Genomic DNA, 16,499 nt, shown 5'->3' with positions numbered 1-16,499 from the left:
GTCGTAATGCCCAATTAAATCTCACTATACTTATCATGTCATGTATGTGCATTGTTATGCTCTCTCTATTTGTCAATTGCCCGACTGTAATTTGTTCACCCAACATGCATTTATCTTATGGGAGAGACACCTCTAGTGAACTGTGGACCCCGGTCCATTCTTTAATACTGAAATACAAATCTGCTGCAATACTTGTTTTACTGTTTTCTTGCAAACAATCATTCTCCACACAATACGGTTAATCCTTTGTTACAGCAAGCTGGTGAGATTGACAACCTCACTGTTTCGTTGGGGCAAAGTACTTTGGTTGTGTTGTGCAGGTTCCACGTTGGCGCCGGAATCTCTGGTGTTGCGCCGCACTACATCCCGCCGCCATCAACCTTCAACGTGCTTCTTGACTCCTACTTGGTTCGATTAAACCTTGGTTTCTAACCGAGGGAAACTTGCCGCTGTGCGCATCACACCTTCCTCTTGGGGTTCCCAACGGACGTGTCAACTACACGCATCAAGCAAATTTCGGCGCCGTTGCCGGGAGATCAAGACACGCTGCAAGGGGAGTCTCCACTTCTCAATCTCTTTACTTTGTTTTTGTCTTGCTTTATTTCATTTACTACTTTGTTTGCTGCATTATATCAAAACACAAAAAAATTAGTTGCTAGTTTTACTTTATTTGCTATCTTGTTTTCTATATCAAAAACACAAAAAAAATTAGTTTACTTACATCTACTTTATCTAGTTTGCTTTATTTACTGTCTTGCACTCTATATTAAAAATACAAAAAAAATTAGTTACTTTTGTTACCATGTCTAGCTCTGAACTTGTTACTTCTTCACCTGAAGAATTAGTCTTCACTTTTAAGCAAGGGGATGAGGAGAGTTTTAAGGATGCTTGGTCTAGAATTTTTACTTCTTATCGTGAAACTGAACCTCAAATGACTCTAAGTTTGCTCCTTAGTAATTTTTATTTTGGTCTTATGGTTCGCTATAGATATGCTTTGGATACTTTAGTGGGAGGAGATTTCCTCCATTGCAATGGGGATCAAGCTTTTAATGCCATAAAGAAGTTGGTTGCATCACATGATTCAGCTAATAATTTTGATTCAGCCCTTATCAGCATTCATAATAGATTAAATACTCTTGAGACAAGTGCATCTCGCTTAAATGAAAATTATGGATACATTCGTAACCGTCTTGATCAAGTTTTAGTGAACTCTGAACTTTCATTATGGGATCCTGCTGTTAAAATTGTTATCGGTGATCGAACTCTTCATGCCTACTCGTGATATTATGTATGAATTTTGCCTTATGCCCGAAAGCATTTATAAATCTTTGAAACTTTGGGGAGTCGATGAAGGAGGAGAAGAGATAACTCTCATTGATAACTCTATTATAATTCCTAAGGGAGTAGCTGCAGGTGTGCATACAACCATTCTTGGAAGAACAATATCCATTGATTATCTTGTTATTGAAACAGGAAAAATCATACTTGGGAGATCCCTGCTGAAACTATTGGGAGCGAGTCATTGATGTGGGAAAAGGCACTCTGAAATTCACCTCTATGCCAGGGGGAAATCATATATTCCCTAAACCAAAGGGAAGGAAAAACAATAAGAAAGGTAAGGGTAAAGCCCAAGGTAAGGTTGACGCACCACCCTTCGATAACACTTGAGATACACTTTCTGCGCCTAGCTGAAAGGCGTTAAAGAAAAGCGCTTATGGGAGACAACCCATGTTTTTACCTACAGCACTTTGTTTTTATTTTGTGTCTTGGAAGTTGTTTACTACTGTAGCAACCTCTCCTTATCTTAGTTTTATGTTTTGTTGTGCCAAGTAAAGTCTTTGATAGAAAAGTAAGTACTAGATTTGGATTACTGCGCAGAAACAGATTTCTTTGCTGTCACGAATCTGGGTCTAATTCTCTGTAGGTAACTCAGAAAATTATGCCAATTTACGTGAGTGATCCTCAGATATGTACGCAACTTTCATTCAATTTGAGCATTTTCGTTTGAGCAAGTCTGGTGGCCTAATAAAATCCATCTTTACGGACTGTTCTGTTTTGACAGATTCTGTCTTTTATTTCGCATTGCCTCTTTTGCTATGTTGGATGAATTTCTTTGATCCACTAATGTCCAGTAGCTTTATTCAATGTCCAGAAGTGTTAAGAATGATTGTGTCACCTCTGAACATGTGAATTTTTATTATGCACTAACCCTCTAATGAGTTGTTTCGAGTTTGGTGTGGAGGAAGTTTTCAAGGATCAAGAGAGGAGTATGATGCAATATGATTAAGGAGAGTGAAAGCTCTAAGCTTGGGGATGCCCCGGTGGTTCACCCCTGCATATATTAAGAAGACTCAAGTGTCTAAGCTTGGGGATGCCCAAGGCATCCCCTTCTTCATCAACAACATTATCGAGGTTCCTCCCCTGAAACTATATTTTTATTCGGCCACATCTTATGCACTTTGCTTGGAGCGTCGGTTTGTTTTTGTTTTTGTTTTGTTTGAATAAAATGGATCCTAGCATTCACTTTATGGGAGAGAGACACGCTCCGCTGTTGCATATGGACAAATATGTCCTTAGGTTCTAACATAGTATTCATGGCGAAGTTTCTCCTTCGTTAAACTGTTATATGGTTGGAATTGGAAAATGCTACATGTAGTAACTCTAAAATGTCTTGGATAATTTGATACTTGGCAATTGTTGTGCTCATGTTTAAGCTCTTGCATCATATACTTTGCACCCATTAATGAAGAAATACTTAGAGCTTGCTAATTTGGTTTGCATATTTAGTTTCTCTAGAGTCTAGATAACATCTAGTATTGAGTTTTGAACAACAAGGAAGACGGTATGGAGTCTTATAATGTTTACCATATGTCTTTTATGTGAGTTTTGCTGTACCTTTCATCCTTGTGTTTGTTTCAAATAACCTTGCTAGCCTAAACCTTGTATCGAGAGGGAATACTTCTCATGCATCCAAAATACTTGAGCCAACCACTATGCCATTTGTGTCCACCATACCTACCTACTACATGGTATTTATCCGCCATTCCAAAGTAAATTGCTTGAGTGCTACCTTTAAAATTCCATCATTCACCTTTGCAATATATAGCTCATGGGACAAATAGCTTAAAAACTATTGTAGTATTGAATATGTACTTATGCACTTTATCTCTTATTAAGTTGCTTGTTGAGCGGTAACCATGTTTCTGGGGACGCCATCAACTATTCCTTGTTGTATATCATGTGAGTTGCTATGCATGTCCGTCTTGTCTGAAGCAAGAGAGATCTACCACCTTCATGGTTGGAGCATGCATATTGTTAGAAAGAACTTTGGGCCGCTAACTAAAGCCATGATTCATGGTGGAAGTTTCAGTTTGGACACATATCCTCAATCTCATATGAGAATAATAATTGTTGCCACATGCTTATGCATAAAAGAGGAGTCCATTATCTGTTGTCCATGTTGTCCCGGTATGGATGTCTAAGTTGAGAATAATCAAAAGCGAGAAATCCAAAATGCGAGCTTTCTCCTTAGACCTTTGTACAGGGCGGCATGGAGGTACCCCATTGTGACACTTGGTCAAAACATGTGCATTGCAAAGATCCGGTAGTCCAAGTTAATTAGGACAAGGTGCGGGCACTATTAGCATACTATGCATGAGACTTGCAACTTGTAAGATATAACTTTCATAACTCATATGCTTTATTACTACCGTTGACAAAATTGTTTCATGTTTTCAAAATAAAAGCTCTAGCACAAATATAGCAATCGATGCTTTCCTCTTTGAAGGACCATTCTCTTTACTTTTATGTTGAGTCAGTTCACCTATCTCTCTCCACCTCAAGAAGCAAACACTTGTGTGAACCGTGCATTGATTCTTACATACTTGCATATTGTACTTGTTATATTGCTCTATGTTGACTATTATCCATGAGATATACATGTTACAAGTTGAAAGCAACCGCTGAAACTTAATCTTCCTTTGTGTTGCTTCAATACCTTTACTTTGATTTATTGCTTTATGAGTTAACTCTTATGCAAGACTTATTAATACTTGTCTTGAAGTACTATTCATGAAAAGTCTTTGCTTTATGATTCACTTGTTTACTCATGTCATCACCATTGTTTTGATCGCTGCATCCACTACATATGTTTACAAATAGTATGATCAAGGTTATGATGGCATATCACTTCGTAAATTATCTTTGTTATCGTTTTACTCCGCTCGGGACGAGCGAGAACTAAGCTTGGGGATGCTTGATACGTCTCCGACGTATCGATAATTTCTTATGTTCTATTCCATATTATTGATGATACCTACATGTTTTATGCACATTTTATGTCATATTCTTGCATTTTCTGGAACTAACCTATTAACAAGATGCCGAAGTGCCGATTCTCTGTTTTCTGCTGTTTTTGGTTTCGGAAATCCTAGTAACGAAATATTCTCGGAATTGGGCGAAATCAAAGCCCAGGGGCCTATTTTTCCACGAAGCTTCCAGAAGTCCGAAGACGAGACGAAGAGGGGCCACCGGGTGGCCAAACCCTAGGGCGGCGCGGCCCCACCCCTGGCCGCGCCGGCCTATGGTGTGGGCCCCCCGTGCCGCCTCTTGACTTGCCCTTCCGCCTACTTAAAGCCTCCGTGACGAAACCCCCGGTACCGAGAGCCACGATACGGAAAACCTTGCGAGACGCCGTGGCCGCCGATCCCATCTCGGGGATCCAGGAGATCGCCTCCGGCACCCTGCCGGAGAGGGGAATCATCCCCGGAGGACTCTACACCGCCATGGTCGCCTCCGGAGTGATGAGTGAGTAGTCTACCTCTGGACTATGGGTCCATAGCAGTAGCTAGATGGTTGTCTTCTCCCCATTGTGCTATCATTGTCGGATCTTGTGAGCTGCCTAACATGATCAAGATCATCTATCCGTAATTCTATATGTTGTGTTTGTCGGGATCCGATGGATAGAGAATACTATGTCATGTTAATTATCAAGTTATTATACATGTGTTGTTTATGATCTTGCATGCTCTCCGTTTCTAGTAGAGGCTCTGGCCAAGTTTTTACTTTTAACTCCAAGAGGGAGTACTTATGCTCGATAGTGGGTTCATGCCTGCATTGACACTGGGACGATGATGTAAAGTTCTAAGGTTGTGTTGTGCTTGTTGCCACTAGGGATAAAACATTGATGCTATGTTCAAGGATGTAGTTATTGATTACATTACGCACCATACTTAATGCAATTGTCCGTTGCTTAGCAACTTAATACTCGGAGGGGTTCGGATGATAACCTCGAAGGTGGACTTTTTAGGCATAGATGCGGTTGGATGGCGGTCTATGTACTTTGTCGTAATGCCCAATTAAATCTCACTATACTTATCATGTCATGTATGTGCATTGTTATGCTCTCTCTATTTGTCAATTGCCCGACTGTAATTTGTTCACCCAACATGCTTTTATCTTATGGGAGAGACACCTCTAGTGAACTGTGGACCCCGGTCCATTCTTTAATACTGAAATACAAATCTGCTGCAATACTTGTTTTACTCGTTTTCTCTGCAAACAATCATTTTCCACACAATACGGTTAATCCTTTGTTACAGACAAGCCGGTGAGATTGACAACCTCACTCGTTTCGTTGGGGCAAAGTACTTTGGTTGTGTTGTGCAGGTTCCACGTTGGCGCCGGAATCTCCGGTGTTGCGCCGCACTACATCCCGCCGCCATCAACCTTCAACGTGCTTCTTGACTCCTACTGGTTCGATTAAACCTTGGTTTCTAACTGAGGGAAACTTGCCGCTGTGCGCATCACACCTTCCTCTTGGGGTTCCCAACGGACGTGTCAACTACACGCATCAACATGTTTTAACCAAGTGTCACAAAGGGGTACCTCCATGCCGCCTGTACAAAGGTCTAAGGAGAAAGCTCGCATTTTGGATTTCTCGCTTTTGATTATTCTCAACTTAGACATCCATACCGGGACAACATGGACAACAGATAATGGTCTCCTCTTTAATGCATAAGCATGTGACAACAATTATTATTCTCATATGAGATTGAGGATATATGTCCAAAACTGAAACTTCCACCATGAATCATGGCTTTAGTTAGCGGCCCAATGTTCTTCTCTAACAATATGCATGCTCCAACCATAAATGTGGTAGATCTCTCTTATTTCAGACAAGACGGACATGCATAGCAACTCACATGATATTCAACAAAGAATAGTTGATGGCGTCCCCAGAAACATGGTTATCGCACAACAAGCAACTTAATAAGAGATAAAGTGCATAAGTACATATTCAATACCACAATAGTTTTTAAGCTATTTGTCCCATGAGCTATATATTGCAAAGGTGAATGATGGAATTTTAAAGGTAGCACTCAAGCAATTTACTTTGGAATGGCGGATAAATACCATGTAGTAGGTAGGTATGGTGGACACAAATGGCATAGTGGTTGGCTCAAGTATTTTGGATGCATGAGAAGTATTCCCTCTCGATACAAGGTTTAGGCTAGCAAGGTTATTTGAAACAAACACAAGGATGAACGGTACAGCAAAACTCACATAAAAGACATATTGTAAACATTATAAGACTCCATACCGTCTTCCTTGTTGTTCAAAACTCAATACTAGATGTTATCTAGACTCTAGAGAAACCAAATATGCAAACCAAATTAGCAAGCTCTAAGTGTTTCTTCATTAATGGGTGCAAAGTATATGACGCAAGAGCTTAAACATGAGCACAACAATTGCCAAGTATCAAATTATCCAAGACATTTTAGAATTACTACATGTAGCATTTTCCAATTCCAACCATATAACAATTTAACGAAGAAGAAACTTCGCCATGAATACTATGAGTAGAGCCTAAGGACATACTTGTCCATATGATACAGCGGAGCGTGTCTCTCTCCCATAAAGTGAATTCTAGGATCCATTTTATTCAAACAAAACAAAAAACAAAAACAAACCGACGCTCCAAGCAAAGTGCATAAGATGTGACGGAATAAAAATATAGTTTCGGGGGAGGAACCCGATAATGTTGTCGATGAAGAAGGGGATGCCTTGGGCATCCCCAAGCTTAGACGCTTGAGTCTTCTTAGAATATGCAGGGGTGAACCACCGGGGCATCCCCAAGCTTAGAGCTTTCACTCTCATTGATCATATTGCATCATACTCCTCTCTTGATCCTTGAAAACTTCCTCCACACCAAACTCGAAACAACTCATTAGAGGGTTAGTGCACAATAAAAATTCACATGTTCAGAGGTGACACAATCATTCTTAACACTTCTGGACATTGCATAAAGCTACTGGACATTAATGGATCAAAGAAATTCATCCAACATAGCAAAAGAGGCAATACGAAATAAAAAGGCAGAATCTTTCAAAACAGAACAGTCAGTAAAGAAGGATTTTATTAGGCCATCAGACTTGCTCAAATGAAAATTCTCAAATTGAATGAAAGTTGCATACATATCTGAGGATCATGCACGGCTTAATTTTCTGAGCTACCTACAGGGAAGTAGACCCAGATTCGTGACAGCAAAGAAATCTGGAACTGCGCAGTAATCCAAATCTAGTACTTACTTTACTATCAAAGACTTTACTTGGCACAACAAAACTCAAAACTAAGATAAGGAGAGGTTGCTACAGTAGTAAACAACTTCCAAGACTCAAATATAAAACAAAAATACTGTAGCAAAATAACACATGGGTTATCTCCCAAGAAGTTCTTTCTTTATAGCCATTAAGATGGGCTCAGCAGTTTTAATGATGCACTCGCAAGAAATAGTATTTGGAGCAAAAGACAGCATCAAGAGGCAAATTCAAAACACATTTAAGTCTAAAATGCTTCCTATGCATAGGAATCTTGTAAATAAACAAGTTCATGAAGAGCAAAGTAACAAGCATAGGAAGATAAAACAAGTGTAGCTTCAAAAATTTCAGCACATAGAGAGGTGTTTTAGTAACATGAAAATTTCTACAACCATATTTTCCTCTCTCATAATAATTTTCAGTAGCATCATGAGCAAACTCAACAATGTAACTATCACATAAAGCATTCTTATCATGAGTCTCATGCATAAAATTATTACTCTCCACGTAAGCATAATCAATTTTATTAGTTGTAGTGGGAGCAAATTCAACAAAGTGGCTATCATCATATATAGGAGGCATATTGTAATCATAAAAGAAAATTTTCTCCTCAATGCTTGGGGGACTAAAAAGATCATGCTCATCAGAGCCAGCTTCCCCAAGCTTAGAATTTTCCATGCATTAGCAACAATGGTGTTCAAAGCATCCATAGTAATAACATTCCCATTAGCATGCATATAAAGTTCCATGGGTTTTTTAATTCTCTCTTCAAACACATCATGTCCTAATTCAAGATAAAGTTCATAAAGATCTCTCATATTTTTGTTGTTTTCCATTATGCTTAACTAGTGAGACAAAAACATGCATGATATTAAGTAAAATAAAACAAGTAACTATTTTTTTTTGTGTTTTTGATATAGCAAACAAGATAGCAAATAAAGTAGAGCTAGCAACTAATTTTTTTGTGTTTTGATATAATGCAGCAAACAAAGTAGTAAATAAAATAAAGAAAGACAAAAACAAAGTAAAGAGATTGAGAAGTGGAGACTCCCCTTGCAGCGTGTCTTGATCTCCCCGGCAACGGCGCCGTGAAAATATGCTTGATGGCGTGTATTTCACACGTTCGTTGGGCAACCCCAAGAGGAAGGTATGATGCGCACAAGCAGCAAGTTTTCCCTCGAAAGAAACCAAGGTTTATCGAACCAGGAGGAGCCAAGAAACACGTTGAAAGTTGATGGCGGCGGGATGTAGTGCGGCGCAACACCAGAGATTCCGGCGCCAACGTGGAACCTGCACAACACAACCAAAGTACTTTGCCCCAACGAAACGAGTGAGGTTGTCAATCTCACCGGCTTGCCGTAACAAAGGATTAACCGAATTGTGTGGAAGATGATTGTTTGCGAGAGAAAATAGTAAAACAAGTATTGCAGCAGATTTGTATTTCAGTATTAAAGAATGGACCGGGGTCCACGAGCTCACTAGAGGTGTCTCTCCCATAAGATAAAAGCATGTTGGGTGAACAAATTACAGTCGGGCAATTGACAAATAGAGAGGGCATAACAATGCACATACATGTCATGATAAGTATAGTGAGATTTAATTGGGCATTACGACAAAGTACATAGACCGCCATCCAACTGCATCTATGCCTAAAAAGTCCACCTTCGGGTTATCGTCCGAACCCCTTCCAGTATTAAGTTGCAAAGCAACAGATAATTGCATTAAGTATGGTGCGTAATGTAATCAATAACTACATCCTCGGACATAGCATCAATGTTTTATCCCTAGTGGCAATAGCACAGCACAACCTTAGAACTTTCTGTCACATCTGTCCCGGTGTCAATGCAGGCATGAACCCACTATCGAGCATAAATACTCCCTCTTGGAGTTACTAGCATCAACTTGGCCAGAGCCTCTACTAATAACGGAGAGCATGCAAGATCATAAACAACACATATGCAATAACTTGATAATTAACATAACATGGTATTCTCTATCCATCGGATCCCGACAAACACAACATAGAGTATTACGGATAGATGATCTTGATCATGTTAGGCAGCTCACAAGATCCAACAATGAAGCACAATGAGGAGAAGACAACCATCTAGCTACTGCTATGGACCCATAGTCCAGGGGTGAACTACTCACTCATCACTCCGGAGGCGACCATGGCGGTGTAGAGTCCTCCGGGAGATGAATCCCCTCTCCGGCAGGGTGCCGGAGGAGATCTCCGGAATCCCCGAGATGGGATTGGCGGCGGCGGCGTCTCCGGAAGATTTTCCGTATCGTGGTTTTTCGCATCGGGGTTTCGCGACGGAGGCTTTAAGTAGGCGGAAGGGCGGAGTCGGGGGCCGACGAGGGGCCCACACCACAGGGCGGCGCGGGCCCCCTTGGCCGCGCCGCCTTGTGGTTTGGCCACCTCGTGGCCCCACTTCGTATGCTCTTCGGTCTTCCGGAAGGTTCGTGGCGAAATAGGCCCCCGGGTCTTGATTTCGTCCAATTCCGAGAATATTTCGTTACTAGGATTTCTGAAACCAAAAACAGCAGAAAACGAGCAATCGGCACTTCGGCATCTTGTTAATAGGTTAGTTCCAGAAAATGCACGAATATGACATAAAGTGTGCATAAAACATGTAGGTATCATCAATAATATGGCATAGAACATAAGAAATTATCGATACGTCGGAGACGTATCACTACATCCCGCCGCCATCAACCTTCAACGTGCTTCTTGACTCCTACTGGTTCGATTAAACCTTGGTTTCTTACTGAGGGAAACTTGCCGCTGTGCGCATCACACCTTCCTCTTGGGGTTCCCAACGGACGTGTCAACTACACGCATCAGGCGTCGCCGCCATGGTCGCTGCCACGCTCCTGCCACCTCCGGCTACGCCACCGGCAGCGGTCGAACCACCACGCGACGATCTTTCGATCTGTCCGCGTGGACTCGTCGACTCCTTCCTCCTCCTCCAGATCGCCACCCTGCCGGATCTGGAGGTAAATCGCCTCCGGCGAGCTGTGGTCCTCGTCGTCGACGCTTGTGTGCTCCTGGGACTGTCCTGGTGCGGGTGATGCTAAGGAATCGCCTATGCCATCGTCCCCAGGGCACTGTGTTGGTGGTTGAGTTCGTCGGCGTAACGCCGGCGTCCACCCTGGACATGCAGCTGTTGCGGCCGCGCGGGCACTGCCTCGCCATGCCGTAACCTCTGCTTCCACGCGCAGGTACGACCTCCGTGTCCTCCTCCCTCTCATTTGCTTGCCTGTGCGCCTCCATGTCTCTGCTGTTCCTCTTCTCTCTTCTACTAGCTTCCTGATGATCCTAGGATCATGCAAGACCTTGCTACTGATGCTGTTGCATCCTATCCTTCTTCCTTGTGTGCTCTGGCCAGCCAAACAGTTATTGGTCACTGGCCAATTGTATGCTGCTGTGCTGTTCATGGCCATGGCTATTCCGCTCCATTTGCTACTACTATGTTATGCTATGCTATGTCATGCTATGCTTGATATTATGCCTAGGCTTACTGGTACCCTACTCTTGCTTGTCTAGGCCTTCTGTCATGCAATTGCTTGCTGGTGATGCTTACTGTCAGTGTTGGAGATTACCCTGACACGTGTGATGCTTGTGATGTGCTCCTGGGTCTTGCACATGATCCAATTGATCCATTGGATCAATAGATGCTAATGGTTATGCTCTCTGTCTTGTTTTCCTGATGCTCTAGCCCTTGGCTAAGCTCTCCAGTCATTGCTGGTTGCCAATTGGTAGCCTATGCTGCCTATTGATGGTTGTCTACCTCTCTGAATGGCTTGTGATGCTACTGGTGTTTTACCAGTGGCTTAAGTGTATGCTTAGTGGATAATTAAGTTACTTATGCTTACAGTAATACCTGGTTAATTAGTTTTGATAGCCAGATAGGCATTACTGAAGCAATTATTTCAGTAATCCTTCTGTGCATGCCATGCTGTTACCCTGTATTGATTTCTGTCAGTTCTATTTGATGAACCATGTGTTGGTTATGATTCAACTGTGTAAGCTGTTGCTTAAATGAATTCCAGCATGATTTGGAATGAATATACTTGTCTGAACCAACATGGTAATGAAGACAACTAGCCTGTGTGGCTTAGTTTGCTTGTTAAACTAGTGTTGTGACCTCTGTAGCTTGCTACTGCATCTGGTTGCATCCTATTTGGCTATCTGGTGGATTTTTATGAAAAGATAAATAAACTCCACAGTTGGGAATCATCTAGATGAATGCCATGTGGTTGCTTTTGATGAAAAATGGGTTGATCTGATGGTTTAACATACCATATGGTGCTAGGTTAGTTACTTGGCTATTGTTCTAGGGTTTTAGTGACTTGGATGGCTAGTACTATATATACTTAAGCATATCCAGTGACTAACTTCTCTAGTTCTTGGTCTGGCCTCTTCTCCCTAGCATCACTTGGTAAATACCAAGTGATGATATACCCTGTGGAGCATCTTCTCCACACCATGTGTGTGTATGCTTATGATGGATTGGATCATGAGATCCATCTAGGTATGATGTATACCTTGCTCTAGCTCCTAGATAGATGTTTTGTGTTGATGCAGTGCTTTTGGATGGTTGATTTGATCACAACCCTTCACCTCCTAGCTCCTGGATGATCTATTCCTTAGGTCACCATGATCTATGGATGTTTGGCTAGGTTTTGGTGTTTGGTTTCTCTGGATAAATGTATGGAAATACTCTACTGGTGGTTCTATGGCTGTTCTTGTTGTTCTTCTTGATGAACTGATGAACTCAACCCTATCCTTAATCATTATGCTATTTATAGCACAAGGTGTTGTGCTCCTTGGTCGACGGCACTTGTGTGTGTGTGTGTGTGTGTGCTGTGCTGTCATGTGCTCCTCTCCTTTCTCATCATGGTGAAAAGCTGCTGGTTCCCTCTTTGGCTTTGGTTGGGACTTGATCCATCCCTGCCAAGGCTTATCACTTGCATTTCCATTTCTTTTTACTGCCAAGTGTCAATGACACTTGTTACTAGACAGATTCTTCTATTTGCTCCTATTATACAGGTTTTCAAGACATATCAAGATTTGGAGAATGACAAGATGAAGAAATGATGAAGACTTTAGTTTAGAAAAAATCAATTGATGTAATCTTTATTTTCTGTATTTTATTATTCATTCATTCTTGTACATTCGATATTGTAATGACAATGTAATTATGTGTGCATGATCAATTAAGCTCAAGTTTTGTTTTATGAGCCTTTGTAAATATTTGATATCCACTTATGAATTATTTGTATATATTTGATATACTTTTGAATAATTTGTATTTGTGTGATGTGTGTATGAGTTATGAATTCATAATTCATTTGTATATTGTTTACTTTATACTTCATTTGTTTTATGAATTCAATTTGAAATGCAATTCAAATCTTCTCCCAAAACTCTAAGTTTCAAAAGAGGTCATGTCAAAATTCATAACACTCACCTTGCTCTAACCGTAATAGCAATGAGAGAGAAACCTCGATCCCTCTTAGGTTTTATGCAATAAAGCGTGAAAATTTCCCCCGTTTTGCGATGAAACGCACATCCCACTTCTAAATCTACCCTTCGTTAGTCCTATGTTCTAGGATACTACAGTGCTGCAGGGTGGGGGACCCCCTCAAGGCAAGTCAATAAGGTGGAGGTCAGCGGCAGCGCCCCTGGGTACAGGACGGCGTCAACCTCGACTTTCGGAGATGGCTGAGCCGTGGTGATGCGTGGTCGAGATGGAGGCATGGCAGCCAGAGGTATCACCCTCTAGCTCGACTAAGTCGCCCGTAGATACCGCCGGAGCTGACCTGCTGTGGGGGACGTTCTCCTTCGTCGATAGAGGAGCACAGGTGAGGGGTCGGCGGAGGGAGCAGGGCACGCTGTGAGGAAAGGAGGAATCACATGAGAAGGCGTCAGCGAGAAACAGGCGGCTCGCCGGAGGGATCTCTATCCCCGTGGCCACGACGGGATGATGACGGAGAGGAGAACGGGAGAGATGAGGGTAAAGGATCAGATTTGACTGGACATATGCGGTCGTGGATGGGGCTCTCTACACGTGTTACCTATGCGAGGCATCGCTGGCAGTCGCGTCTGCGCAATGGCTCGCATCGGACGGCCACACACCTGGAGGTTGGCCGAGCGTGATCCCCCGAAGGGACACGCATCATTTTCCTCACCTAAGAGCATCTCCAGTCGCGTCCCCCAAACGTCGTCCGGACAAGAAATGGAGAAAAATGCGTTCCAGTTGCATCCCCAAACCTAAATAGCGTCTCATTTTGTGTCCGGCGTTCCCGGTAGAGACTCTATATCCGGACGCATGCATGCAACCCCTGGTCCCCACATGTCATTTCTTTTTCCACACTTTCTCTCACCTACTTTTTCCACATGGGTGGTCCCCTCTATTAAAAATTTAAAATGCATGCATCCGGACGTTGTTTGAGGAACATAGCTGGAAAGGGCCTCTTTTTGTAGTCTCTTTTTGTTCGGCACTGTTTCCAAACGTGCCCAAATCATCGTGCCGAACTTTTTTGAGGGAGGTGACTGGAGATACTCTAAAAGTGTAGAACATATGGTTGGATCATGGATTGCTCTCATGCTTAGTGGAGCTGCGATCCTTTACTACTGTATGCAAAAAACAAGAAATGCAGCCTCCTTAGGCAACACTACCTTTATATTTAACCGGGGGAAAATGGGATATTCATTCGGTTAACGGGTGCATATGAATCCACTATGTGAAAACACATTTTAAAATATCAAAAAAATCTGAAATAAAATTGCCCATGCACATCTAGACATTCTATGTTGGCACACAAGTTTCCAGGAAAAAGGAACATTTTTTGTGTCACATGTAAAAAAGATAAATTTTAATGTTTAAAACATGATTATTTATAGGACATTTTTTGTCTTTTTCATATAGACCACATAAAATGTTCGTTTCCCCCGAAAATTTATGTGCGAATATAGGATGTCCATATGTACATGCGAAATTTTATCTCGGAATTTTTGGACATTTTTAAATATTATATTTTCTGTATTTTATATAATAGGTTCATATGCACCTATGTGCCAAAACACTACCTCCGGGAAAAAAGCACTACTTTATTTACGTTGGGTAGTCCGTAGTCGTGCTCCGACCGGTCATTACTTTTTTTTTTTTGCCTTCGCAAGCCAATTTGCTGGATGTCACACTAATTTGGACATTTGGTCGTGCGCATCTTTTTTTGTTGGTTGTGCGCATCTAAGAGTGCTGCCATTTGGTTGGTGGAGAGGACAAAGGGATTCACCCCATATATATACGACCATGCAGATACGATTGTGTCTATGCTATTTTGCCGGCCAGAAATCTAAGCTCACTCTGGAATCCTCCAAGTGAATACAGAGATAGATGATACATATGTATGCTTAGTCTAGCAAAAAAAAAAGGCTCCTCATACAGTCATACTGTTAGCATTCCACGGGAATACGAGACATCGAAAATTCATGTTTAAGCCTGAGAAAACTTGCTGGCGGGTAACATAAGAAAGGGTCACACAGTTCCAGCAATACTACCTCACACAACTCCTCTGAAACGCCCAAACAACTCCGACAATGCTAGCTCAACCACATCCAACAGAATTATTGCATTCTGGGGCGGCGCTGCTGTGTGGCCCTGCAGTATGGCGACCCGTTGGTCGCGGTGGTCGGCTCCGGCCGATAGTGGTGCTGCTGGCTGTCTCCATAGCGGATGATGTGCGTGGAGGTAGCGTGGCAGGGATGGCCTGCAGGTTGCGGCTGTGCCTGTCCTGCTGATGATACGGGTAGTGGAAGAGGATGGTGCGGCGGTTGACGAAGGTGGGCGTGCGGCTCTACGGGGAAGACTTGTATAGGATCACTCCACTAGGTGAGATCACAGAATCAGCTAACAATATTTATTTGTACAAATTGCAAAAAAATCTGAACTATACAACATACTTAGGGGTTGTATCTACAACTCTAAAAAATACAGCCCCAAATTTCATCTACAGACAGAGAAATAAAAATGATAAACTCTACTGTGAATAGTGCCAGCTTTAGGTGAACTTGATTTCACACTATTCACACCTAAGATTTGTCTTTTTTTTTTGTTCTCTAAGTGTAGGTCGAATTTAGAGCATCTCCAGCCGTTCGAGCCTTCGAGCCCCTCGGGCGAAAATCCAGATTTAACAAACGCCGAATTTGATGTAAAAAGGGCGTGGGGGGCAACTTTTTCCTAGTCGCACCCCCGGCATTCGCCCATCAGCAGCGGTAGATTCAAAATATCGTCTTCCCGCTACGCAAAAGAATCGCCAAAGTCCGGCGATCGGATCAACCACATTCCGGGGATCGAAACTAGACGATTATGGCTCATCGGCGGTCCCGTCCTGAGCATTGGAGTCTGGCACGGCATCGGGCGGTGAAGCATCGGCGTCTTGCGCGGCATTGGGAGGAGAAGCATCGGCGTCTGCAGTTGTCGCAGCGGCGGGAGTTGACGTCGAAGCGGAGGATGAAGGAGCCGACGGTGGCCGGAGGATATCTTGGCGATGGGCGTCGTACCAAGCCCTCGTCTCCTCGTCCATGTTGGCGTCGTTGCCGCCGATCAGGAACGCCAGGTCGGTGTTCCTCTTCTTCGCCGCGGAGGTTTCCTTGAGCAAGGCAATCCGGACGCCCTGGTTGGCGAGCATCGCCTTCCATCGCACGTCGTGCTTGTCGTCCCTACCGGCGGCGTGCACCCTCGAGTCAGCCCAGCACTTGTCGAAGGACGCCTGCAACCTGTCGGCTGGATGGCCGGTCTTCTTCTGCTCTTTCAGCTTCTTCTGGCCGAGCTCGGGGCAGCCCGCCGACGCGGCAGGTGCTGGATCGTCGGGGTTGTACTGCTCGCTCTT

This window comes from Lolium rigidum, chromosome 3, assembly GCF_022539505.1.
Source record: "Lolium rigidum isolate FL_2022 chromosome 3, APGP_CSIRO_Lrig_0.1, whole genome shotgun sequence".
In the NCBI taxonomy this organism is placed as follows: Eukaryota; Viridiplantae; Streptophyta; class Magnoliopsida; order Poales; family Poaceae; genus Lolium; species Lolium rigidum.
Note: the sequence above shows the minus strand (reverse complement) of the source record.